Source organism: Melanerpes formicivorus, unplaced genomic scaffold, assembly GCF_026170545.1.
Source record: "Melanerpes formicivorus ecotype bairdi unplaced genomic scaffold, bMelFor1.0.p_v2 SCAF_59, whole genome shotgun sequence".
Taxonomy (NCBI): Eukaryota; Metazoa; Chordata; class Aves; order Piciformes; family Picidae; genus Melanerpes; species Melanerpes formicivorus.
This window is the reverse complement of record NW_027142411.1, coordinates 888572-915629: the sequence shown is the minus strand read 5'-3', so window position 1 is coordinate 915629 and position 27058 is coordinate 888572. Positions and strand designations below refer to the sequence as shown.

At 39.6% G+C, this 27058-nt stretch overlaps 2 long non-coding RNA genes across 4 annotated transcripts in view; one reads left to right on the top strand and one right to left on the bottom strand.

Moving 5' to 3' along the window:
- Positions 1-27058, top strand: part of LOC137452828 (uncharacterized) — a 193718-nt gene that overhangs the window by 71514 nt on the left and 95146 nt on the right. The window lies entirely within an intron of this gene.
- Positions 8475-27058, bottom strand: part of LOC137452829 (uncharacterized) — a 119602-nt gene continuing 101018 nt past the window's right edge. For all 3 annotated transcript variants that reach the window (XR_010990174.1, XR_010990175.1, XR_010990173.1), the window contains exon 8: positions 8475-9660. This is a non-coding gene — a long non-coding RNA (uncharacterized lncRNA). The remainder of the gene's footprint in view (positions 9661-27058) is intronic.

The window sequence follows — 27058 nt, the reverse complement described above, 5'->3', positions numbered from 1 at the left end:
TTCTGTGCAGTGCCTGCCTTAAAATGTGACTTTAGGACTACATTAATTTATGGCTGTTTGCAGTGAAGCCCTCTGGGGCTGAGATTCTCTACAAGATCTCACAGACATCTACTGCATTTTCTGCATATGGAATAGAAAATATCTGGCCTGGCACTAAACTGTGTGGGGAGACATCCACATTTATGAGCAGTAGTTCCATTTGAAAGTAATTTTCTTCATTTTAGAATCCAAGGTGCATGAAAATATTAATTAATGACACTGTATAATCACCATAAAGCATTTGATAAAGGGAGAGTTTTCTTTTTTTATCAGAATGAGCTCTTAACTACCTTTATTGAGGCTAAATCCATTCCATTTGATGTTCAACAGAGCACGAGGCAGTAAGAAATCAAATACTAAGTGCCCTTTCCTCTCCAGTGACACTTCAGGCATTAGTCTGCCTTTAACCTTTTGATTTTCACCCAGAAGTACTCAGCGATTTTGATACTGAATCACAGATTGATTTTAGTGTTTAAAATATATGGATTTACTTTACAAAGAAGTGAGAAATTGTCATTGGAGTGGTTTACACAAGAAGCAAAACAAGATGCCTAATGTAAAGAGTTTTCACTTCATTCTCTTGGTAGAATAGGGCTATTCTTCACAGCACAGCTCTCTTAAAGCAGCAGCTAAGCCTGATTTGAGTGGATGTGACGGGAGAAGCCAAACTGGGATTGTAAGCAAGCATCTAGTGATCTGTATATAATGTAAAGCCACCTGGTTAATATGGAATTAAGACAACAGGGACTTGCAGATTAAGTTGCCCTTTTGCCTAGGTTTATTGGATTTTCTGTCTTTTTCATCACTCATAATAATCACTGATTGTCTCCAGTTACCTATTGTGTTCTCTCTGCACTGTCTGACAAAAATGAAAGCCAGACTGGTTTAATGATTTCATACCAGAATTCAAAGCCTTGTCTCATGCTTAGGGCAGTCACCAAAGAACAGGATCTCTCTGGATTATCTGGATGATTGAGAATCACTTTCTCATTACTGACTAATTGACTATGCTGGGAATCTCGATATACTCTGTTTTACTCCCACTGCTTTATGTAGTAGTTGGCAGGAGCACTAACTTGGCTGTTGCCACTTGGAGTGTTTGTCTTGTTGATAAAGGCAGTAATTCAGTGCTAGGAGCAGAGCTCTGTGCTCTGAGATACCGCAGCACAATCAGGAGGTGTGGGCTATGAGGAATCTCCTGTGTGTTTGGACATAATACACAAGACATACAATGAAGATCCTGGGTGGGAGAGGGAGAGCAAACATCTGGATACAGAACCTGCAACTTTGTGTAGCACCCATGAACCATCCCTGAAAATTCCTTATTTTAAAATTGCCGCTATTTAGCGTTGCCTGGGCGGTTCAGGGGTGACTACCATACTTCTGTTAGGAATTTCAACTCTTATATTGTCAACATAGCATTGCTCCCTTTTAGAAGAAAAAGGGTGGTTGTGTGACATGCTTAGTCTTATTCAGGTAAAAAACTTAAGGCCACTGTTTTCTGCTCTGTACTTTCCATCAGTGTCCAAATGTGCGATCCAAACTTCAACAGTTGTAAGTTTGGAAAGAAAATATTGAACAAAACCAATAGTGAGTCTTCCTTCCAACATGGAAAGACATCTTTAACAGTCATTTAGAACCCACTTCACAATAAATTGTCTTTAAAAGCCTGCTAGACCATCACAGCAACATCAAACATGGGTTTGCAGTTGGCATAGGAAATGGCATTTTCTTCAGCACGGAAGCTATTTCCAACAGATATGTACTGACCTTTAGGTTACTGTATCTCTTTCTGCTTATATTCTTAACAAATGTAGTGTAATGCAAAGCTAATTCTTGCAAACCACAATTTAGCTTCATTATAGTTTGCATTAAAAATGTGGCAAGGCTGCCTTAGCCTATATGGAAGTGAGTATATGCAAGCTCCTGTTTCACTGTAGCTTTCTTTTCCTAGTTTGGGCTAGGAGGAAAGCTTCCCCCCATTTGCTAGCTGTGGTGTTAACATACCCAACAGGAAAGGAAATTTCTATAATTCATTAATAGTTGCTCTGGTCTAAGCTGTTTCAGGTGCATGGGGAGTACAAACGAAGATTACTATACCCTTCCCTCACTTGTTCAGCTAAAGTATAGAAACTCTGTAATAAATCAGGTATTTTATTTTAAGATAATTCTAACCTGAATCTGTCTGAAAAGGGCAAATTTTCTTAAGCTCCCCCCCCCCCCGCAACATGTCTCTTTTCCAGTTGAGCTTTGTTAGGTTAGCTTTCCTAAAAGCAAAACTGTGGTAGATGCAAAGGAAAGAAATGGAAGTATGAAGGGCCCTGACATGGGATGGGACGAGGTAGCCACAAGGATGAGAGCAACCTTGAGAGTCCTCATGTTGTGGAGGGATTTGTTTGTGCTGAGAAGGGAATCTGGAATGTGATTCCTATTTGTCTAATATCTAGCAGCATGACACAGTTACTGCACTGTATTTTTAGATACCTTTTTTGAATTCTTGCTATGTGCAATAGTTATTTAGCTGTTTTGGAAGACTGCTGGGGAAAAGCCATCTTACACTATTGTCTCTAGTGATTTCTACTGATTTGAACACCAGTTATTTCAAATGACAACTTGAATGTGGGGTTTTTGTTGGTCTATTTTTGGGTATTCTGAGAGAAAAAGAAAGAAAAAAAGTATCATAATAACTATGAGCAAAAATAAGTTTTTTGGAGAGGGAGAAGCAATTCACATTTTTTAGTAACAGTGTACTGCTGAATTCTGTATGGATACAAATGTCAGCGAATATCCTCAAACCTGAAGGATTTTTGCGAGCTTGGCCACTTAAAAGCAGTTAAAATCTTTAACAATGTCTTAAAATGCATGGTCAGCAACAAGCTAGAGGGTGTGTCAGACAGGATTTAGTGCTTTTGAAATGTCAGATAGCACTGATGCCTTGCAACAATCTGAATGTTTTAATTTCTGTGGCATTTTAAAGAAGTGAAGTTTGCAGTTTTATTGTAGGATGTAATGTGCAATTGTTAAAACATCATCAAACTGATTGCTTGCTTTGATTTAAAATGTCATATTCAGTACGCTGATTTTCACCCATTAACATTAAACTCAGGGAACCATATGTTAAAACAATCTTGTCTATTGAATGAGTACACTCAGTTAAATAATATGAGCAGAAAAAAATGTGAGACTTTCCACCAAGCAGTTTTATCTCCATGTTAAAAATCCTCTAAAATTCATTAGGACAAACCTAATCCTGCAAATGGTAAATCATTCTATTTATAGATTGCATGGCATTTTGATATTAAAATGCATAAAATCTGCCAATAGTTTAGAAATGAGGCATCAGCAAAGAGGATTATTGGTCTACCTAAATAATAACACAACCATTAAGAGGATAACATTTTCCAATTGCAATTACATGCCTTAATTTTAAAGAAGCTATCATTTACAACAATTTGGCAGATCCAGTCCATATTTCTTTCACAAATTTATTTCTTCATTATGCCTCAAAACAAATTTGTGGTGCATTTTTTGTTTGTGAAGATAATTTGCTTAGTTTATTGTGAATGGAAATCAGTAATTACATACAATCTCATTTTCTGCAGACATAAAGTTAATTCATGGTAGTAATTTTACGCAGAATATTAGCCTGTGGTAGTTACGGTGAAAATGTTACTGTGGCAAATGCTCTCTTACAGTGTGATTCCCTTGCACTTGGTGAAAAGGAAATACTAATTTAAGTAAATAACACTTAAGTCATTGATTTTGTGATAATTTGGAGTGATTCTAAAGATTTATTAATGATTATGGGGAAAAACCCCTTATCTGGCCTTAAAATCAGAACCTCTTTTGTGAGTAGAGAATGGAAGCTTATTAAAGGGAAAATAAACACTTCAATAAGTCTAGCAGCATATATGCCCAACTAGATGCTGAAAGTAAGTCTTTGATGCTGGTGATGAAAGCAATCAATCCGGTTCTCCAAGGAATGTGAATGGATTCTCTTGTTTTAGAGACCTAAAATGGACAAAGCTAAATAAGATGTCTGGAAGCAGTGATCCTATGTTAACATTGAAGAGAAGTTTTTTGTTATAGCCATTCTTTTCAATCACATGTCTGAGGCTAGGATTTTTATGAAAAGTATTAAAGGAACACACATTTAAAAGCCAACTGTGTCCGGTTCTGGGCCCCTCAGTTTAAGAAGGACATCGAAACACTTGAGCATGTCCAGAGAAGGGCAACAAGGCTGGGGAGAGGCCTTGAACACAAGCCCTATGAGGAGAGGCTGAGGGAGCTGGGATTGTTTAGCCTGGAGAAGAGGAGGCTCAGGGGTGACCTCGTTGCCCTCTACAACTACCTGAAGGGTGGTTGTAGCCAGGAAGGGGTTGGCCTCTTCTCCCAGGCAACCAGCACCAGAACAAGGGGACACAGTCTCGGGCTGTGCCAGGGGAGGTTTGGACTCGAGGTGAGGAGGAAGTTCTTCACCGAGCGAGTCATTCGGCATTGGAACGGGTTGCCCAGGGAGGTGGTCGAGTCATCGACCCTGGAGGCATTCAAGGGGAGATTGGACGTGGCACTGGGTGCCATGGTCTAGTCATGGGGTCTGTGTTGATAGGTTGGACTCGACGATCCTCGAGGTCCTTTCCAACCTAAGTGATACTGTGATAACCACCACCACCACAAGAAAAACAAAAGACAACAAAAAGCCCAAACAAAAAGCCCAAACCAACCAACCAGCCAAAAAAGGAAAAAAAAGGAAAGAGAGGTCTTATTTTGCTCACAGTCCTGATGTATTTTTGCCCAGAAACTTGTGTAGTAATTCAACAAGCACCTAAAGTTTTTGCTCTGGAGATTTGGGTCTACAAAGAAGTTCTTACAGTTCTTTTATGGCAGTCCCACTTGAGAAGTGTGAGAGAAAAACAATTATTCATTTTCTCCCCCTGCATGTCCCACCCCAATAAAGATTGTCAAAACACAAACATTTCTCAGGGAAGGGGGAAACAATGAAGGAACACTTGAGAGTTTATTTGGGAGCACTGTAGAGCTCTATGCACTGAAGGCCTTGCCTTTGGATGTTGTGGTATCTAATGGCAATACCATTGGCCTGTTGAGTGATACAGCTAAGCTCTCATCTGCATGCCTTGTCCTGCTGTACATGGAAGCAAACAGTTCATTAAGCTGCTTTGGGAATGACAATTTTCCTGGGTTTACAGAAGAGTTAAATAAGGACGGTTTGCTCTTTTGGAACTAACTTCCTTGGGGATTAGGTAACACTAAATTGTAGTCTTCCAAATACGATGCTACTAAAAAGCTTGTACGCTCCCAGCTGAGCAGAAGGAACACAAATCTGTAATTAGCCTTTATATCACGAAATATGTAAAAATGTTATCCACTGTGAAATATCTGCCATCTCATTAAAAGTAAATGAGGTTTGGCAAACTCTGGATGTTTAGAGTAAGACTATTACCAAAGTCTTTAGGCCATTAAGAATGAATTAGTTGTGGAATTATTAAAGGAATCTTTGATCTCAAGGACTGTTCCAAGTATTGCTTTATGTAATCTGTAAATTGCTATTGCATAAGATATATGGAAGTATTTAAACATGTAGACTGAAGTTGCATTTAAAAAGAAAGCAAGTGGTGCTCCAGTGGATTTTGGCAAAGTTGATTTTCAGGTGCAGATGCAATTGATGCATTAAAATATTTTTGCCTCAAAGTAATTCCATCAAATATATAAACTCCAAAGTGAGGAGTTATTTATTTTTTAATCTACACTAGTTTTTAAATATTCAGCTGTCCCTGATTGCAGTATGCCATGCTCCCTCTGCAAAAGTTAGGTAGGAACTTCATGAAAGAAGCAGTCAGAATGGCATCAGTGGAGATGTGTGGCTGAAGTTCATAAATTTAAAATGAGAAGCTGGTTAGCTACTCTGCATTGTCTCGGTTAATCATTAAGACTTCCCCCACCCTCATCCCTTCCTTTAAAAAAAAGCAGAGGTGTATTTTGATAAAGAATGTGGTTAATCCCTACTCAACAACAATTAAATTCCACACACATGCAGCTGACAGTTCACTGCTGACATAAATTAATACCAGGAAGTCCATATATGTAGAAGTATGTATTGAGTCCTTATCTATCTACCTACCTACCTCAAACATGTGTGAACCCATGCATGTTCTGGAAGGGGATATGCACAAAGAAATCATTGTAGCTTCATTTTTGGGCAGGTGTTAAAGGGAAAAACCTTTCATTAAGGCTTGAAACCCACGAAACGTCAAAATATATTGGTCCCTTTGAAGGAAGTTTGAAAAAATTCTATGCTTTGGTTTGTTTTAAATGACTATGCAATGAATCCACTTTTGGAAACCAATGTTAGGTTTAAATCTGATCTTTTTCACCTTCAATTGAGATAATGGGTTTTCTTTTTTATGTGTGGTGGGGTTTTTTTTGTGGGTTTGTTTGGTTGGTTGACTGGTTGGGCTTTTTTGATTGGGGATTTTGCTTTGGTTTGGTTGTTTGGTTTTTATGTGTGGTGGTGTTTTTCTAATTTCCTTTCCTGGTCTCACATTTTTTGCTCTGTGTAAGATGACGTTATGGCAAGGGCAGTCCTATAATAGATTAATGCTGTTGCTGTCTGACTGACTCATTGATTTTATTTGGAACTTCTAAGTGCTCCTGAAATGCAAATTATTAAGAGCAATCATTATATTCTGTATCTGTGCACTCTTTTCCAGTGAGTTCTTAAAACCTTTAAATCATGTATGAATATGCATATTGCCTAGCAGAACAAACCTAACGTTGGTTCAATTCCTCTTTAGCAGCAGGAATAAATAACACCAGTAACTAGCTGCTTTGTAGCCTCACATTTGGGCCCAGCATAAAGCTGAGTAAGAAATTATACCTTTGCAACAATTGTTGACTTATTTTATCATAGACTCGTAGAATCATAGAATGGCTTGGGTTGGAAGGGATCTTACAGATCATCTACTCCAACCTCTCAACCATGGCATGCATCTCAAATAAATTGTGCTGCTCAAGGTCTCATCTGACCTGGCCTTGAATATCCCCAGGGAGGAGACATCCACAACCTCTCTGGGCAACCTATTCCAAAGTCTTACCACCCTTGTACAAGAGCTTCTTCCTAAGATCCAGACTAAATCTGCTCTTCCTCAGCTTCAAACCATTCCCCGTTGTCCTATTGCTAGACATCCTAATGAAAAGTCCCTCTGCAGCCTTCCTGTAGGATCGTGACAGGTATTGGAAGGCAGCCGTAAGGTCACCACAAGGTCTTCTCTTCACATATTTATTATTATTCATGAAATAATGAATTAGGAGCAGCAGCAGCAAGCTTTCAGTATGTTGTATTGTCTGTTATCTTCTGAGCCTTACCTTTGTGTTTAGAATAGGAAACTTAATATGGGAGGATTGAATACTTAAGGGAAATATCTTTAAATTAATTGTGCCCCAGACCAATTTCTGTGCAAGTGTTAACCCTGCCAGTTAGAACAGTGAATATCTAGCATGGTAGAATCAAATGGAAGCCTTATAAACACCCAACAAACAACCTCAAAATATCCAACAGCAACTCTATGTTAGAAAATCTGTCTTAAAAGAGTTTCTGTGTGTTTATATAAAAAAAATATAGTGAGATATTCTTCAGTTTCGGATTCCTGATTTTGCCTGTAGGAGTGAGTTCCACACTGTACAATGTTCCACTTCATCTCTAGGCAAAATGTTGAGGTAGCAAATGTCAGTCTGTTTTGTAACTCTTCAGTCAGTGGCCTTTTTTCATCCAGATTCCTATACTGCTGTATATTTAGAGCTCTAAGAACGTGTCCAGAGAAGGGCAATGAGGCTGGTGAGAGGCCTTCAGCACAAGCCCTTTGAGGAGAGGCTGAGGGAACTGGGGTTGTTTAGCTTGGAGAAGAGGAAGATCAGGGGAGACCTTCTTGCTGTCTACAACTACCTGAAAGGTGGTTGTAGCCAGGAGGGAGTTGGCCTTTCAAGCAACCAGCACCAGAACAAGAGGATACAGTCTCAAGCTGTGCCAGGGGAAGTTTAGGCTCAAGGTGAGGAGAAAGTTCTTCACTGAGAGAATCATTCACCATTGGAATGTGCTGCCCAGGGAGGTGGTGGAGTCACCATCCCTGGAGGTGTTCAACAGGGGATTGGACGTGGCACTTGGTGCCATGGTTTAGTCATGAGGTCTGTGGTGACAGGTTGGACTCGATGATCTTTGAGGTCTCTTCCAACCTTGGTGATTCTGTGATTCTGTAAGGAAGCAAGCTTGTCTGTTGAAAGGAATTTTATGTACATAAGTATATATACATTTAGGAAAAAGACAGTTAAAACTTCATGTAAAACAGAGTCTCTCAAGGGGAAGATGAAAGCAAGTGGAGACTGCAACATGTCATTCCAGAATAACTTTTTGTTCGAAGAAATACTTTAATTATTAGTTCAAAATTAACTCAGCAGTGAGTATTACTTTGAAGGAAGGCTACATGGACTTTGAAATGATACAGCAGAGCATCAAAACAGTGACAGTAATGGCTTGTGATTATATGGACTTTAACAGAGCTAGATCCTGCTAATAAAGTAGATATTTCAAACACAGTGAGTTTTTTTTAACAATTACAGAATAGAGTTCTTATAACTGAAAGGTAGTTCAAGAGAAACAAAATGAAACATATTCCACCTCTGCAGTGATCAAAAGATTTAACATTCTGAAGTATTCATTTCACCTTCTAAAAAAGAAAAAAAAAAAAACAGTGAAGAAAAACTCTGTAGAATGACTGAAATTAAATTTTCAGGCTATTAACAACTTTAAAAATGGAATCATGACTAAACCCCATTTCCTCTTGCTTCTCATTTTCAAATAAAATGCTGCCATTTCTATTGAAGTTGGAGAGGGTTTTTTAGGAACGGGTTTGAAGTGAGCAAGCTACCATTTGGCTGTGGATCCAGATGAATGCACCTTCTTGTATCCTTGTTACTACTGTTGCTGTAGAAACAGCTGTTAACTTTCTGATGCCACCCTAACTTCTCCAAACTAAAAGTAACTGGAAATACTCCACTGAGCCATTACTGGGTTGATTCCAGAGTTATTGAACTTGCTGGAATTTTCTCATCTATTTCATTTCCGTGTTGTCTGTTGAGGTTAGTCTCATTTGTTAGCAAGCTGTGCTGTACTGCCGTAGTACCTGGTAACCTTAGTCATGGATCAATGTGCTAAACAATGAGCAATCAGGAACAAATGGATGGGCTGTGCCCAGAGAGTTTTATATCCAAGTGCTTAAAATGCATAGCTTAGGTGGTGTTAAATGTGTGCTACAGAAAATACTGCATGGCAAAGCTGGACAGATTAATGACAGAAATTCCTGTTGCTCAGAAGCTGCATCTTTCTCCAGGAGTCCCATGAACTGCAGAAAGGGTTGCAGGCTGAGTCTGGGGGAAACACCATGTATGCTTGCCCTCCTTCTTATCTTCTTTTGAGAGGCTCCAGCCTAACTGGATCTTTCATTTGACCCAATACAGTTGTTGTGTTCTTATGTTGCTCTGCTTGAAAGATATTCTGTAATGAAGTCATTCACAAAGGCAGTGCTTTTTGATGTAGTGACCTGCAGAGAACTGCAGAAAAAGACAAAATCATTCCTGTTAGTTCAAAGAGTAGTTGTGTGCCGAAAGAATGGCTTCAGCTGTTCAGCTGAAGGAGGGCTGAGTGCATCCATCATATCAGCCTACAGTTCAGCTACTGTACAACTTCTTTTTAAAAGCTTTGTTAGACTTCATTAGACTTCTTCAGCCAGGATTTAATATACACTCATCTTACCATCTGGTTGAAACCCATGGATGGCAAGGCTGAGTACATGTGGCATTCGAAGGGCCTAGGGCTTGTGTAATACCAGAATGCAGCATGTTATGCCATTGCCCAGCAATAAAAACATTTTACTGTTCACCAACAGAAGCTTTAGATTTGTTTCTATGCACAATGCAATGTTGTGCAGGTTCTCATGCTAACTGTAAAGGAACTGACACCAGAGCCAGTATATCTGCTCTGGGAAAGTGCTTTGCCCACCTTAAATGAAAGCTCTGTCTCCTCAAAGCAAGGCATTATGTGGCATCAACAAACTCTAGGAGACTTTATTGCTGTCAAGATTAGAAATGGAATTTGCAAATGATGAGGGAGTTTGGAACTCAGGCACCCAAATTCTGTTTTCTCAATCTGGTCTGTTAGTGAGAATGAGAGCCAATCTGAGTGGCAGCTTCAGAACTACTGCTATGAACCTGTCATTTGTTTCCTTCTCTTGTGAGACCTGAACACAGACAGATTTCCTGCAGGTCACAGACAGATTTCCTGCAGGTCACAGACAGATTTTAGTATTATCAAAACAGGAAATATTTTTTCATTTTCTGTTTGCTTTGACACCTGCCCCCCCCACCCCCTTTCTCTTTAAGGCTAAATTTTGCTAAAGGTGGTTAAGGCTCCAACTTGCAAATCTCAGGCTAGACGTTAGTCAAGAATAAACTCTTACAGCTCAAATTACAAGGGGGAAAAAGATATCATCTGGTTCTGTGCCACATTGCACCTTAGGAGCTTGTGAAATACCTGAAACAAAAACCCTAGTTGGATTTGGGGGGGGTTGTAAACACTGTTACAGTACAAATACTCATCAGCTGATCAGGGCTACTAGTTTCTAGAATTAGTAGGCTATGGGCTATGCTATTTTTCTGCCCCCTGTTATAGTTTACTTCAGATAGTTAATTGTTTCTCATGGATCTTTTCCAATTCACACACTACCCTCTCCCTTATGCATACACATGTAGGAGCTCATCTTGTAGGTTAGGGATATCATCTTCCCACATCATACAAGTGATGTGTAATATCTTTGTGCCAGTCTTGTCATAAATACTGTAAATGTTGCTACACCAATTAGGTGTTTCAGTGAGTCTCTGATGGCTGATACAACCTGCATTATGTGATTCTGATTTCTCCACAGAATATAAACATGTTTTCTAATTAGGACTAAAACTGTGAATAGCCTATTATCCTTCAGGTTTCCAAGGGTATTCTGCTGAGAAAAATAAAGGGGCACTGGTAAGAAGGTATCAAAGAAAGGAATATAGAACCATCTATTAAATAGCCCACAGCAAAATCCTAAGTAAATATGAGCAAATAAATCTTAGGTTATTGGAACTGTACAGCTTGGTGTTGATGGCAAAACCTCAAGATTACAATTTTGCATGCTACTAGGCTGGCAAGTTGTGGAAGGACCAAGCTTTAGTTGTACTGTTAGTGTTCTTGCAGCCCAGTGCTATGATCCCAGGCAAATCCTCTCTGATTCTCCCCATTTGGGTTGTAAATTCTTGACAGTGGGGGTTGTCTCCCAGAATGCATTTAGACAAGCTTAGTCTCTACTGGATAGATCCTGTCTGCAACATGCAGCTGTCTGTCCATCGTATCTCCAGGGCAGAATTACCATGTACACTTCTGTTTTACATTGCATTTCTGTTTCAAGTCCATATGCCATTTACATAGCAGAAGTATGAACTTGTTAGAGCAGATTGTTATGCTATTACTCCTGTGTGGCAGTGTCCTTTGTTCTCAGCTGAGATGGAGGTGGGACATATGCTGACAGTCTCAGTGTCTGAAGTGTCAAGCTTTACCTATGGTTTTCTTTTTATTTTTCTAGATACTTAAATATTGGAGGGAAAAATAAAGAAAATCAAGGCAATGGCATTTAACTTGTTCCAACTTGCCCTTTTATCTGTCTGGATATAAAGAAGCAGAGGAAGCATATTAGGTATTTCAATTTACGTAGTGTGAAGTGTGAATACTCATCTAATCTTTATTTGTGTGGCTGGAAACTGAGACTACTCCTCGCCGCTTCACGGAGATTTATAGATTCATAGAATGGTTTGGGTTGGGAGGGACATTAAAGATCATCCAGTTCCATGCCCCCTGCCACAGGCAGGGACACCTTCCACTAGACCAAGTTGTTCAGCCTAGCCTTGAATACCGTTGCAAGGGGAGGCATTCACCATCTCCCTGGGCAACCTGTTCCACCTGGCATTGGATGTTTTCCTGCAGCATTTAACCGTTGCTGCTCTCTGACATCTTCTGCTCTGAAGTGGTGACATGTACAGAGACAGATCATCATTGTCTCGAAGCCTCAGTCTTGGCATGAAGTTTATAAACCTTCTGCCTGAGGATTGGGAGCCTTCAATTTCCAGCATGCTGCATTAATATTGATGCCTACTGTAATTCACAGGGAGCCAAAAGAGCCCTGTCTCATAGTAGTAAAATGTACTGTCTCTGTAACACAGAACATGAGTACAAAAATACACAACAAATATCTTCATTCTCTCCCCTCCATTTTGAGGACTCTGGCAATGAATATGTCAAGATTTACAATATCCTCTCCTCTCCTTTTGAAACCTCATCATTGATGCTAAGATCTTTCTGCAATATCAGAAACCCATTTGTGTTTAATGAGGATGCAACAGGTACAAATGTAGCACTTGCAACCTTTCAGGCTGTTTAATAGAGCTCGGCCCACTTACCAGCAACAAAAATCTTTCTAAAGCTGTGAAAAGATGTATTTAATTTGTTAGCCATCTTTATTCTTTCTTTTAGCAGAACTATGTTTTTACAAGGGAATGTTCCACTTGCCAATCTTTCAGAAATTGTATATATTGTCTTGGAAAAAGCAGAGGGATAATGCAATGTTGAGATGTTGGCATGTGAATTTCATGCCACCTACTTAAAAGCAAATCAAGAAAAACAAATGATTCAGGCAACAGCTACCCTTTCTGTCTCTAGCATTAGTAGAAAAAGAGGCTCAGCTCCTACTCTGAGATCAGACAAACTTGTATTACTGTTAATATTGGTGACACCTTATTGTTAGTCCCTGGTCTGCAGTAAGAGCTAAGCAAGACTGCATCCAAGGTGGTGTTATTAAGTGGAAGGAAAACCAAGCTAGTCTGGAAAAAGAAGAAAGAATCAAGGGAAAGGACATCAAGGAGAGGCTGACAGGAGTTTATATCTCACAGCTCAAATTTGAGGCGTAGCAGAATCTGGCAACATCAGGTGAGTTCAAAATGCCTTGTGGATTGGAAACAAGACTAGTGTCAGGGCCTGATGTTACAATGCTTGTCACAGTTCACTTTTTTAATTTCTTTCTGTTTATTGTGATTGCACATAAATCATGCCTCCCAAAAGCTGGAATCAGAATTCATTTGGGTCCTTTTATTATAAGCCTCTCTCCCAAATTAGAATATTTTTCAACTCCTTTGCATTGCAGCCTCTGATGTAGCAAAATGTCTTTCATTTATCCTACTTTTTCAAATTACAACTAAATTTGGGTCAGTCTGCCTATGTTTAATTTGTGTTAACTCATAACAATTTGTGCTGTAGTGCAAATTAGATAGTAGGACTTCATTGAAATAGGTCATAGGCTGGACTTAATGATCTCAGAGGTCTTTTCCAGCCTCAATAATTCTGTGATTCTGTGAAACGCAGGCATCTACTTAACAGCTTTGAGTACTGGGCTAAATCCTACCCACCTGAGTTCAGTGAGGTGGTGTACAACTTCTGGCACTTCCTGGTGGTCTCTGAAACAGAGACTATGATACACCTTGGAGGTATCAAACAGAATTATATATGAAACTCCCTACATGTGCAGTGTAACTCCCTGAACTGAGAGGTAGTAACAGTATAGATAATAGCAAGAGAGCTAAAATTCCTAGTGAAACGACTGAGATGAAACTGGCTATGAACTTTCTAGAAGTTCTGATTTGTTTGGTCTGAGGCTTATTTGCAAGGTGAAATATTGAATGCTTGTGCACACAAAACCATTACAGCTCCAAAAGCAGTGGGTTATTATACATGGAAAAGAGCTATTAATAAAATAACAAGGAGTTTCTTTATTTCCACGGGAGTTCACATGGGAATAATGTAAGTTCTCAAATGATTTTCCTTTCTTCCCAGCAATTTCTAAACAAAGCTTGTACTGTGAACTGATGCTACAAGAGGAAATGACAGTTTGGGAGGGATGTTGAGTTAGTAATGCATAAATTAAAAGTTCAAGATTTCCATTTCGACCCCAAACACCATTTTGTTTAGATTTGTTCACCAGCATAAGAAGCAGATGTACAAAAACCATTTTTCTCCCAACTGCAAGCAGGAATCTACCTTAGACAGCGGTACTTTATTTACTGACAACCTTTACAGGTATGTGAATGAAAAGCCGTGGTCTCTTTTCCTCCAGGGGAGAAATTTCAGTGCCATCTAATTGAAGTGAATTTTGCTGGTCTCAGCTCACTTCATGGTAACTCTATTCCATATTAGATGTTACTATAAAAAAATTTTAAAAATAATAAAAGAGGGGGGCAAATTGACAGCCTCTGATTGTAAGAGTCCTTGGAATTGAATTAGCTCTCAGTCAGGATTGAGGTCATTGCTGGGACAACATAGCAAAATCATTTTATTCGGTGGCCTTTCGCAGTAGCTGTATCTCAAAGCCAAAAAATCTCAGTGCTTTTTATTTGGCTATGTCAGAGAATGTCAGAGCTGAGCTGCACAATACATTGGGAGAAGAGTTATCCTTCAGGTCTTCTTTTCAGAATGGTAGAAGTTTGACCTAATCTGCAGGAAGATGGAGTTTGTGATGACATCAGAATTCCTCTGACTTATTCTTCACTCATGTAGATTATCCTGGAGCTTTAGTTCTGTCACTTTGCCATCTGTTTTCCATTGGTTTTAGAATCAGAAATAGAACATTCAGGGTAATGTCCCTTACAAGACAAGGCACAAGATACCTTCTCTGCTTTAAGAATTACAAGTTGGAATGGACAAGCATGGGTGTGTTTTTAAAAAAAGGTTACCCAGCCAGCTCTGATTCTTACTGAAGGTCCACACTCACTTTTCATCTTGTTGGGATTTTTTGCTCTCTTGTTTTTGAGGGAGGCTTTAAACCCAGTTGCAATTGTGAACAGCAGAACTGACTATTATCTGCTACAGGGCTTTACAAGGTGTTTTACCTACATAGCCCCCAGTGATTTGCAGCTGAAGAGGACTTTTTATCTTTCAGCAGTCTTGATTTAAGCATTCCTGCCCTCGGGATTTTAAAATACTAGCTGTTACATTTCTTATTTCTCTTCCCTCTTGATCTATCTTGCAAAGCAAAACATGAAAACCCTTAAACCTGCAAATATGGAACTAACCTACTGTGCTTAGCCATTGTGCACGTTAGATACGATTATTAAACTGTCCTCTTTTAGCTAATGTTTCACTGCTCACATGTATAACTATTAGATCAATTAGTTGATATCCGTGGAATCAAATTTTGATGCAATTATTTTCTATATGTCAGAAACACTGAGACATTTGTGTACTGTCTGAAAGTGAAACAGAGCCAGTTGAAAGTGTACACATGAAGGAACTTGACAAGTAACCTGTTGAGATGTTAAAATTAGGTTTTTCTTTGAGCCTGATAAGAAGCAGACAATTACTAGTGTGAGGTTTGTAACACACAATTGAATAGTTTTTTTCTGATCTGTGGTATGCTATCAAAGTGGAAGTGTCAAAATGAGAGATTTTGTGAAATATTTGCCTCTGAAAGAAAATGCTCTGCTGGGAGATACTTAATTCACTGGTGAAACCCAAGCCAGGCAATACCGATCTAGCACTTCACTTAGTTGCGTAGTGAAACTGCTCTTGTGCAATTAAACTGCTCAGCTAATTTCAGACAAGTTTTGATGATATAAACCACCAAGTTCTTATTGCTTTCAAAAAAAGCATGCAGAATCCCACTCTCCACATACTTGAATTCCCTTCTGTCCGTTTATACCTTCTATCAATGCAATAATGCAGCCTTGGATTTAGTTCCAAGCCTTGTTCTTTTAATCTCTTCTCCAAGTATATTGAGGGGAAAAAAGCAACAGCCAGTGTTTAATTATGTTCTGCACCAGCAGTTCTGCCCTTGGTGAGTAGAAAATTATTTGCCTCACGTCAGCAACCCAGTGGGTTCTCAGTGTGCTCTCTGACCCACTTGCTGAGAAGTGAGGATACAAGCAGAGGACCAGGAAAGGGCTCTGCAAAAGAGAGAGGACAGCATTGCTTGCACTAGCATGGAAAGAAGGAACATTACTTTGTTAGTCTTTGGAGGCCTGCATAATTACAAGAACTGGGGGAGAAACATCCTAACATCCCCTCAGTTTAACTGAAACTCTCTGACCTGCAGGGCTTTCCTGCTGTGCCTGACCTTTCTTAAACTGGTTTCAGCTAATCTCTATGGGATATTGTCAAATGTTCATGCTGCACTTTGTATTTTTAATATTGAAAAGTAAGTACTTTTGCACTGAGGAACACTGGTCCCCTGGCTGTTACTTTGCGAGTAGTGGTATTAATGGAGTTCAAGATAAAAGGTGTGCTGTTAATTTGTTCAGTATTAGATGTCTTCCAGTTTAGTTACTGGTGGAAGCTGGCTTGCTCTCATTACACTGTTTGAGGGAGTGGGAGAAATTGAAGGTAATTTAAATAATCTTAATGGAAGAGGAAAGGCAGCTATGATTCTCATTCTGGCTTTAAAGTTAAAGCTATAAGGCAGAGGTTGAAGTGATGGGAACAAGTTTCCAATGAGAAGAATAGTTATGAAGTTGATGAATTAATTAGGGTCACGAATTAAATTATGACTGCGTGCTCTACCTCTGAGTCATTTGAATATACTTGGAATGGCAGTGAATAAAACTGCTCAGGCTTACCCAAGCTAAAAATGCCATCGTTTTTGGCTGACATAGGGAATATAGCTTAAAATGCGCCTGTCATTTAAATGCCAGAAATGTCTGATAATTCACAGGAAAATTAAGGCACTTATAATGACAGAGCTGTTTTATCAGTGGGATGATGAGAATTGAACCCAAGCCCAGGCATCAAAGCAATTCAGCAAGCTCACAGCTTCATTTGTACTTGTTGTTCCAGTTTTCCTAATCATAGTCGCCCAGGGACTCCGGGATGGGACACATCATTGTCACTTTTACAGTAAATCCAGACGTTCTTTAGCAGCTACTCTGTAGGTAAGAGTTGCACTGTGTTGTTTTGGGCTTTTTCCCTACCCTGTCAGATACATGTGACAAGTGAGCACTGATTTTTTGACTACATGCTCCATTTTCACTGCATGCCGAGGCAATTTGCTATCAGTGCACTTGTTATTTCCTCTGCTTTGTCTTTCTGACCTGCAAGGTGCTTCCTGGCAGTAACTGTTCTGTGAATACAAACATTCTGAAAGCTCTCCAGGCTGCATGCTGTTGCTGTGAGTTTATAAGAGTTTTAATCTGTAAGAACTAGATTTGTGTTTAAGTACCCATTTTTGGCTGCAGGCCAAGTTTTTGTTTAACAGTCAAGTTCCACTGAGTAGGTAATATCATTGTTTGGCCTCCAAATGATTAGGGCTGGATGAGGCCAAGAGACACTGGGTATTTCTGCACCTTGTCATTCCTCCTGCGTCCTTACAGACTCTGACTGTACAGACACCTGTGGAGCACCCCAGTGTCTGCCTCATATTTTGGCTTCCCAACATTTGAAAAAGAAACAGGATATCCTCACTTGGAAACATGTGGAATTTTCAGTTGCTAAAAGGTTTTTGTTGCTTTTGGGGTTTTACAGACGTAATTTATTTAGGGCCATTAATGTACTCCTAAGGTAACAGAAGTGAAAGCAACTGTACTGAATACTGTTTCCTACAGGAACTCAGGGAAAATAACCAAAATGAAGATAAAGCTCTGCTAATGTTTCCAATTAAACACTTGAAAGTGTTCTCCTTCAGCCTGTCTTTTCTGCTATTGACTAAGAAGCCAGGTTAGTAAGTTTGTTCACCTAAGACATACGCGTGAGCTTTTTACACATTCTCATTGTTTCTTCCATCATTCTGCCCACCACATGCCAATGGGTTCTCAGGGCTGTATTTGCATTTTCATTCCTTGGTGGTTTCTCTTTTTTCCCAAGCTGCTCTTTCAAAATATCCTAACAGTCAGGGCTGGTTCCTGACAGACTCTCTAGAGGACTTTGGTGTGGCAGGGATAGATTTGTATGGGGAGATTCTAAGCAGCCTCTTGACTTTGTAAGTGGAGACTCACATAAAAATGAAAAATAGTTAATCAAGATTTTGTATATCATGTAGAAACTGAAATAATCTGATCATAATCTCCTATATAGTCCACTCTTATATCCAATTTAAGTGGCATGTAGCATATTTAAATACAATTAATAAGTAGCCAGTGCCTTAGAATGGTGGTATTCCTAACAAGATTTGACTCATCTGTGGACCTCTAGAGCCTTTATGCTCTAGTTCTGTATTAAATTTCCATTTATTGGGTATTGTCATTTATTAACAGTTCTTACACTCATTAGCATAGCTGGAATCTAAACTGACATATCCTGATTTCATAGTTCCTATTCTAACCAAGAGATTTCATTGCTTTCTTCTAGTTTTTGTAGTCAGTAATTCTTTGCTCTAAAATATGTATGTATTTCAGTAAATGCATGTTTATTACAAAAGGAATGCATAAGCATCTACAAACACACATACTGCAGTACAGACTAAGCAATGCAAATCTGCAGTCTAATAAAGTAAAGCCATTTAACACCATTCTGATTTGCTAAGCAGTGCCTAAGCTGAACAATATTATCAGATTCAGCAGCTGCTCTTTTGTTCAGCCACAGGCTGAAATACAGGAGGTAAACAAAAATGAGGCTAAAAACCCACAGCAACAAAGGCTTGAAAAGCTTAATGAGGGCTTTATTTTGCCTCTAAACCTATGTCTATTCCACCTGTCAAGCCTTTATTGCTTCAGTGTCCATTAAGGCAATAGCCACATGATTTTGTTGGGGAGCCAGTATGTATCTACTTTTTAACCAGAGGATGAGTCATTTGCTCAGTGAATACTTTCAGAAGCTTTTGCTTACTGTACTTCAGTTCATCAGATACACAGACTTTCAAAGGGGAAAGTATCAACCCAATCACACATGAACTGCATTAGACTTGCTGCTTCACCTTTGTCCATGTGGCACAATTCAGTGTGCAGTAGGGGAAGCCAAGATGGCTCAGAGTGAATAAGTTTTCAGGACCAGGGCAGGACTAGCTGTGTAAGTGCCTAGAGCTGGCCCTACCTGTCCAGCACAGGGAGAAGATTGTAGAGCAAATGCATCAGTACTACTTGCTACACTCAAGCTAGCTTGATCAGAGTATTGATCTGTGTTGCACTGTGGTCTGCAGAACAGATAAAGCCTTATTTCTCTTGGCATATTTATTTGCTTCCCTCTTGATTTTAGCTTTTAGAATCATAAAATGCATCGAGTTGGAAGGGAATTTTAAAGGTCATCTAGTCTAAACCCCTGCAGTAAGCAGGAATGCACCCAACTAGATCAGGTTGCTCAGAGTCCCATCAAGCCTGCCCTTGAATGTCTCCAGGTATGAGGCCTCTACCACCTCTTTGGGCAACCTGCCTAGAGAAGAAAGGTCTTTTTCTAGAAAAAAGGGGATGGGAATGACACTGTGGATTTTAAATGGTGTCTTTATGTATCAGCTGTGTATTCTGTTCAGGACTTGACATTCAGGTACAAACTACTGTGTTTTTTTTAATTGCCCTCCCCAAATGCATGATGTTATTTAAATGAAATCTCAGTAATAATGAAGGAGTTTCCCAACTGTAGTATTTTGGGGGATCCATCCACTAACTGAACCAAGCTGATAATTTGCTGGAGTACTCCTGGTTGTATTGTAATCCTTATGGCCAGATAGACTCAGTATTGGCTTGGTTTTCATAAAAGCAAGAGTGAAGGTATCAGTAACTTGCTTGCTGGTGGGACGACATCCAACCCTTCTATCAAGCAGGGCCAGAATTCTGAACACAGGAGTGAGCTGATTCTTAGATGAAACACTTGTTATATTTCATGGGAAGGATATATTTTTTTAATTATTTTGTGTGTGTGTGGCAAAGTAGTGCATACCACAATCTCCTGCAAAAAGCAAACATTTTTGCCTCTTGTTGTTGTTGTGGGATTTGGGGTTTTTTCTACTCTGGCTCTGATTTGTAGCAAGCATTTATTTCTACGGCAGCCAACAAGACCATGGAAGAAAGTGGTAATGTGCTAAAGAAACATTGTGTGTATCTGGTTTTGCTACTGATTTCCAAGAAGAGCTACCTGTGCAGCTGTTGAAGGTCACTTGTAAAGGTCTGCAAGCAGCCCATGTGTTAATTTAGAATAAAACTGAAAATTGGAAAAAGCAACAAGCAAGTGATCTCATTACAATAACCTGAAAGCTAGGTCAGAAATGCTAAATTGGATGGTGTGTGTTACAGGCATTAAGTTGCTGCTGCAAGTGAAATTGTTTTAGTCCACACTAGCTGCTAGCTCCTCTTTAACTTTTGACTTGTTTGCTGTATTGACTCTGAACTTTTATTACAAGACTGCCTTGATACATAACAATATATCGCCCATCTTTCTCACACTTCTGTGGTTTCAGTGGTAGGAAGAGTGATGTGTAGGAGTTTCATAAGCTTTACAGGAATGTAAGCATATAGGAAAGAAAATGTTGATGGGAAAACCTCTTTTTGCACAGAACAGATGATAGAGTGACATAAAATGTGAGCTTTTAGAGTCCATCACAGACCCATGAGAGTCTCATGGTTGTTTTATCTGATTTAAGAAGTTACAATTTCCTCACACACTCCCCCCAATTTATAAAACTTCTCCAGAGAGTGGGAGTATATCCTGATAGAAACTAATTGCTGTGAATTAAAAGAAAAAGCTTGCAGCCTCCACATATTATATCAGCACTCAGACACTAAAGGGTTTTGGTTTTTTTTTATGAGGAGGAAATTACTTCTGAAGTAGTCTCAATATTCATAATCTCTTAGGCTTTCTCCAAACCTGGGTGCAGTGTTATTTTAATGGTGCACAGTGATTGGTTGTGTGGAGGAGGTAAAATTGATTTGTCACAGATGCAGAAATGATAAAGCTCATTTTGACATGGAGATTAAGGTCTTGAGGCAAAGGGGGGAAATGACAGTTTTCTCCAGAGAAGAGGAACAAAGTTGATGAGGGGCTTGGAACACAAGCCCTATGAGGAGAGGCTGAGGGAGCTGGGGTTGCTTAGCCTGGAAAAGAGGAGGTTCAGGGAGACCTTCTTGCTCTCTACAGCTACCTGAAGGGAGGTTGTGGACAGGCAGAGGTTGGTCTCTTCTCCCAGGCAACCAGCACCAGAACAAGAGGACACAGTCTTAAGCTGTGCCAGGGGAGGTTTAGGCTGAAGGTTAGGAAGAAATTCTACAGAGAGAGAGTGAGTGCCCATTGGAATGGGCTGCCCAGGGTGGTGGTGGAGTCACCATCACTGGAGGTGTTTAGGAGGAGGCTTGATAGGGTGCTTGGTTGCATTGCTTAGTTGATTAGGTGGTGTTGGAGGATAGGTTGGACGTGATGATCTTGAAGGTCCCTTCCAACCTGGTTTCTTCTATTCTATTCAGTAATACTCATTTATTTTCATTTTTATGTGTATGTTTGTTTGTTTGTTTTCCTATTCTGGACAGGTACATCAGAGGGCAAATGCTTTGAGACAGTTTCTGAAAGGTTGTTGGGCTTTGGTTTTGGGGTTTTGTTTGTTTGTTTTTTCCCTTGCCTAAGTTATCTCACAACAGGAAGTCCCTTTGTAAATATGAACAAAAGTAATGGATTCTTGGGTCTTTGTAGTCATCTTCAGACCTCCAGTAGCCCTATTATCTTGAACTCTTTGCAAAGTATGAATGATTTGCCTCAAACCTAGATAAGAAACAGGAACAGATGTGAACTCCATAGATGGTGTCTGTGAATAGTGGCCTAAAATACAGAGCTGGACCTGTGCAAGTAAATATATTTTCCCTTTTAGTTTGCTTTTATCTAACTTACTCTTGAAGAAAATGTATCTGTTCAAAGGACATTTAGATATTTCTGACCATTTACAGTCCTTATGGAAATTCTCAATGCAGCTAAACCAAAGTGTGTGTGTTGCCTGTTAATTAAGAGAAATTAATCCACTAATTACATGGTAGTTTTAAGATTAAATATTGAGATTCACCAGGTTTAGGGGAAAAAAATAGGCAAATAGTTCCCCAGTGGAATGAGGCCACAAGTAAATCATCTGATCAGCTTCTAGAACTGGTTTTTTTTCCCCACCATTGCATCAGGCAAAGTGACACGAGGTGATTAAAACAAAAATCTAGAATAGACAAAGATAATCCCACATTATGAAAAGGAGACTTCCTCTAAAGGCATACAAATGCAAAGACAGAGGAAAACAGAACTTCAGCTTCATCAGTCAACCATATCAATATTTTACTGCAGTTTCAAATTCACACAGATGCCAAGATATTTTATGTTGCCAAATGGCGCTTTTATTTTGCAGCACATGTTGTGCATTCTTTTTTAGAAGTGAACACATCTGCTATGACTTCTTCCAATATCCATTTTTTCCTTCCCTGCAATTTGGGCTAAGAAGATTACAAAGCCATAAATCAGAACCATAGCAAATGCAAGGGATCTGATTTACACATGCAGTTAATCTTTGCCTTTGCAAATGCTACAAGCAGTGCAAGGAAGCTGGGGAATGTTGTAGGGTGGCATTTCCTTACTTTTGCAGGAGGGGCTGCCATGGAAAAAAGAATGGGGGAAAATCTAAGCCAATATTCCCAAATGGTTTTGTTCCTTAGATGAGGATAGAATCTAAAAGCAGGTGCTCTAAACTCTGCTTATGAGAGAGGTGAACTGGTGATCTGGTTGGTGTTGGTTTTGTTGGTAAATCAGCTGGTCTCCTTATTTGTTGCTCATGGAGACTGCTTCCTAAGTTGTTTCCGTTATAATGTGAACAGAATGACTTTAGAAGAGAACTCTCCATATTGCAAAATACCCAAGCTTTGACTGATTCAAAGTAGCCTTCTGTTGTTTCATTCCTGTGCCTCAGCCAAAGTTTATTTTGTGCTGTTGAATCTTTGCTACAGTTTAATTTCTGAGGGACAGAGAGAAGTTCCCTTTTGAAAGTGAGTGAGCTCATGGTGAAAAGCTGCAAGAAACATGCTGTGTCTTTCAGGGTTTACAGGTAACAGTTAGAAAAATTGGCAACATTTCTGGTTTTCACTAAGTTCGCATGTAAGATGAGTTTGGTTATGTGAGAACCTCACAATGTCTCTGGAAGATGAAATCTAGTTATTAGACAAGTTGGAATGAAATGCTAGAGTGACATGTAAAAGATTATTTAATATTTATGTAATGATATCTCTATCTTCATGGTAGGCCCATCTTGTGAGTTTTAGCTAAGATCCTCATCCTTATGTATTTCCTGGTCCATAACATAGCGATATCCCATGTCACTCTGGTACATGATGAGACTGGCTTGAATTCTAACCTTTAGACTTGGGTTTCTAAGGACTTGTCCTGCTTTCCTCTAGTCTATATGCCTGTCTGCCTGCTCTCCTGGCTCCCACGAGAAGGAAGACTTGTGGCTTTCAGGACATTGAGTAAATAGGAAGAGCAAAAATTCTGTATTCTTACCAAAAGTATTTTCTTTTCCAATGCTGTAGGAAGCTATTTAGACTGCATTGCTTCCTTCCCTCTGTCTCCTGTCATGTGAAGTTCCAAAGAGAGGCATGGCATTGGCTTAGCCAGTTCAAATGTGGAGGTAAAACAGCTTTCAAAATTAAAATATTAACATCAAGTCTTTACATGTTCAGAAATAATAACATCTATTTAAAGAGCCAGAGCAGCTGCTCACTGCTAAATCCTAATGACCAGTAGCCACTGGCTATTTTTAGTTTAGCTGCTTGTTTACATTTGGCTCTTTACTGGTACAATGCATTAAGAACCAGAGGTTATCCCCCGTAATGCCTGAAGTTAAAATTGAAGTTGCAGCAGGAGTTAATTCATTCTGCTGTTAAGCCTTCAGTTACACTGAGGCTTTATCATTCACCGCTAATAAATGGTATTTATAGTTGGCATATACCTCCTGTAGCAACAATAACAGATGTGTTGCCTGAGATAACCTACTTTATATAGCTGTTGAAAGGCACTTTTCATTCAAGTTTCACAATTCAAAAAAGAAATAATAAAAATCATTATAAACCTCTTGAATCCTCCAAGGACTGAAACAATGCATGAATCTGCATGTTTGAAGTGCAGACCAGACTTTTTAAAGGGCTCAGAAGAGGCCGCAATAGAGATCTGATACTTAAGTATGCTAAGCACACAGCAGCTCCTAATGCAATACTTAGATCTAGATTCTCAAAAGAGCTCAGAAGAACCCTGAGTGCTGAGAGCTTTTGAAATACTGGCCATGTCACAACAAGCACTGCTGGAGACTTTACACTCCTCAAAATCTGCTAAATCTGTCTTTGATTTTTCTTGGTCTTAAGCACTTTCAGATTTGTGGACCTAAACAAAGATCTGTGCTTCATGTGGGATTATTACCTTTTATCTAAGAATATTATTAGTCCATTTCCTTAAAAAATAAAATACATGGCATGATGTAAGATGCCTGTAAGCGTATGAGAACCAGGTGATACTCTGACTGCTGTGTATTCTCACTTGCCTCAGAAGCCAGCCAGAATAGGGCTGTCACTTTTGCCATGTAGTGCACAAGGAAGGTGGGGGAAATGTCTGTTCCAAGGGTGCCCGACAAACTTGAAGTACTTCTCACACCCTTCCATGTTGCCAGGTCTTGAGTGAGCTGTTTTGGACATTATCAAACTCAGAAGACACAGCCCTTTTGGGTGATCAGAGAAGTGAGTAAATGGGATGGAAACTTCTGACAACACACATAAGATGCAAAAAACACACCGCAGAGTTACACCCCTGACTGTTCTCTGTAGAACTCTAACTTGATTAGTTAGTTACTGCTTTTACAGATCTAGGCGTTAAGAGCAGCAAATGTAGGTGGCTTGGTCTTGGGTGTTCTGCATTGTTAGAATCATGCTGCAGGTTTCAGATAAAAAGCAAAGGCAGAAAGTGTGGCAAAGAGAAAGCTCGAATCCTCGTTTTACTCTCCTGATAGTGAGGATTTCATTTGGGTGATTCAGCTTACCACTTCCTACATTCTCTGGGAATCAGTATTGAAGTGTCATGTTGTAGGAGCCGCTTATTGATGGAAACTTAAATTAGCATTAAGGAGCAGCCTCAGACTTCTCAAGATAATCTGGCTTTATTTGTGCCTTCCCTTCCTAGCTGCTGTGTGTATGTATCTTATTACTAGGGAAAATTACTTTTCTTTGTGCCGCCCGCTACAATTGTGAACAAATTACAGCAGTCCATTGAATGAACAGGAGCATGGAGATTAAACATGGGGGGTGTCAGCATGCTAAAGTTAGCAAGCTAAACAAGCAGGAAAAGCTTTGAAAGCGATGGCAGGGAAAAAGATACTGAATTAATCCTGGTATTGCATGTGACAGTGCAAGGACTTTAATTTGGGGGAGATGCATTCGCTCAGACTGCAGAAAGGAAAGTTTTGTACTTCTTGGAAATGGTGCCAGAGAGTCACTTACTGGTGGGCAGAAGGAGGAACACCTTAGTGGTGATGCTGATTCCCAGTTCGTAGAAGCAGAACAAGTATCCTGGAAGGAGGGATGAAATGCACGTGTGGGAGTATGGATAAATAAGTTCTGTGATTCTGGACCCCTTGGGGTTTGAGAGTGAAGCGCTAATAATAGGTGGTTTCCTTTATACACCAGCCCATTTTTACACGAGCTGAGGCTGATGCTCTATGACTGCTGTGCTTGTAATTAGCAAAGCACCACAGAGGTTTTATACCAGTGTCCTGAAAACAGATGCATTGTCATAAGTGGTAAGCATTTGCAGCTGGCTCAACACAGTGACCGGTATTTGGCTTCAGGCTTGGGATTTCAAGCCTTGATGTATGAGACAAAGCATGAGGGAAGTTTGATTGACTTGCTAGTCATTACTGAGATCAGAGGGTTGGCTGATTGGTTGGTTTGTTTGTTTGATTTTTGCATCGGTCTTCTTTATTCTACCACCTGGACTGGGTTATTTATTGAAAGAACTGCATGCAGAGATGTTAAAATCCAGGGAAAACTCAGTGATCCAACATCATTCTCTATTAGGTAACAGCTGAGTGCACTGCCATTATAGGAGCTTAAGCACAAGTTTATCTATTTTTCCTGGGGAAAAGATTTAGCTTTCTGGGTCACCCTTGTATGCAGGCAAATTGTGGTTTTCTCCTTTTGCTGTGGAACACTAGAGCTTTCTGAAGTGTGGGTGGGAAGTCCTACCAATTTTAATAACATTGCTCCAATCCTGCTTTTAACTGAATAGGCAGTACCTTAATACTAGAATAGATGTCAGGATTTGTTGGAGTGTTGATAAGCTCTTCCAGGTCCTGATGAACAAATATATAACTTACATACACAAACACACACACAAACAAACACACAAAAACCCCACATCAAAACCCAAACCAACCCAGCTCTTATTTTCAGAGGCTTACATCTCAACCATTCCATTGAGATGGAATAGATATTTTGTTCTCAAAAACATTATGGTTTTATAAAGCAAAAGACAATTTGCATTTGCTCAGTATACTCTGTCTGAAGTCAGTGCCTCTCCAAAATACACTGCTGCTTATGGACCTGCTAATAATATGCCATAGTGATGGTGATAGTAGCTCATATTTCACTAGGCAGTATCTGTCAGACAGCTTCTTTGCTGAAACTCTGAGGACTCTTGAGCTTTGCAGCATACTGCAGAAAGGTCTGGGATTAAGTGTGATTAGCAGAGTCTGAGAACCCAAACACTTGCATTTGGCTATGCTAGTGACTGTTTCCTAGTATTATATTTCCATATCATAAATCTCCCATAATTAATCATAGAATGGCTAAGGTTGGAAGGGACCTCAGAGATCATCTACTCCAACCCCCCTGCCATAGACAGGGATGCCTCTCAACTAGACTTGGTTTCCCAAGGGCTCATCCAACCCGGTCCAAAACATCTCCA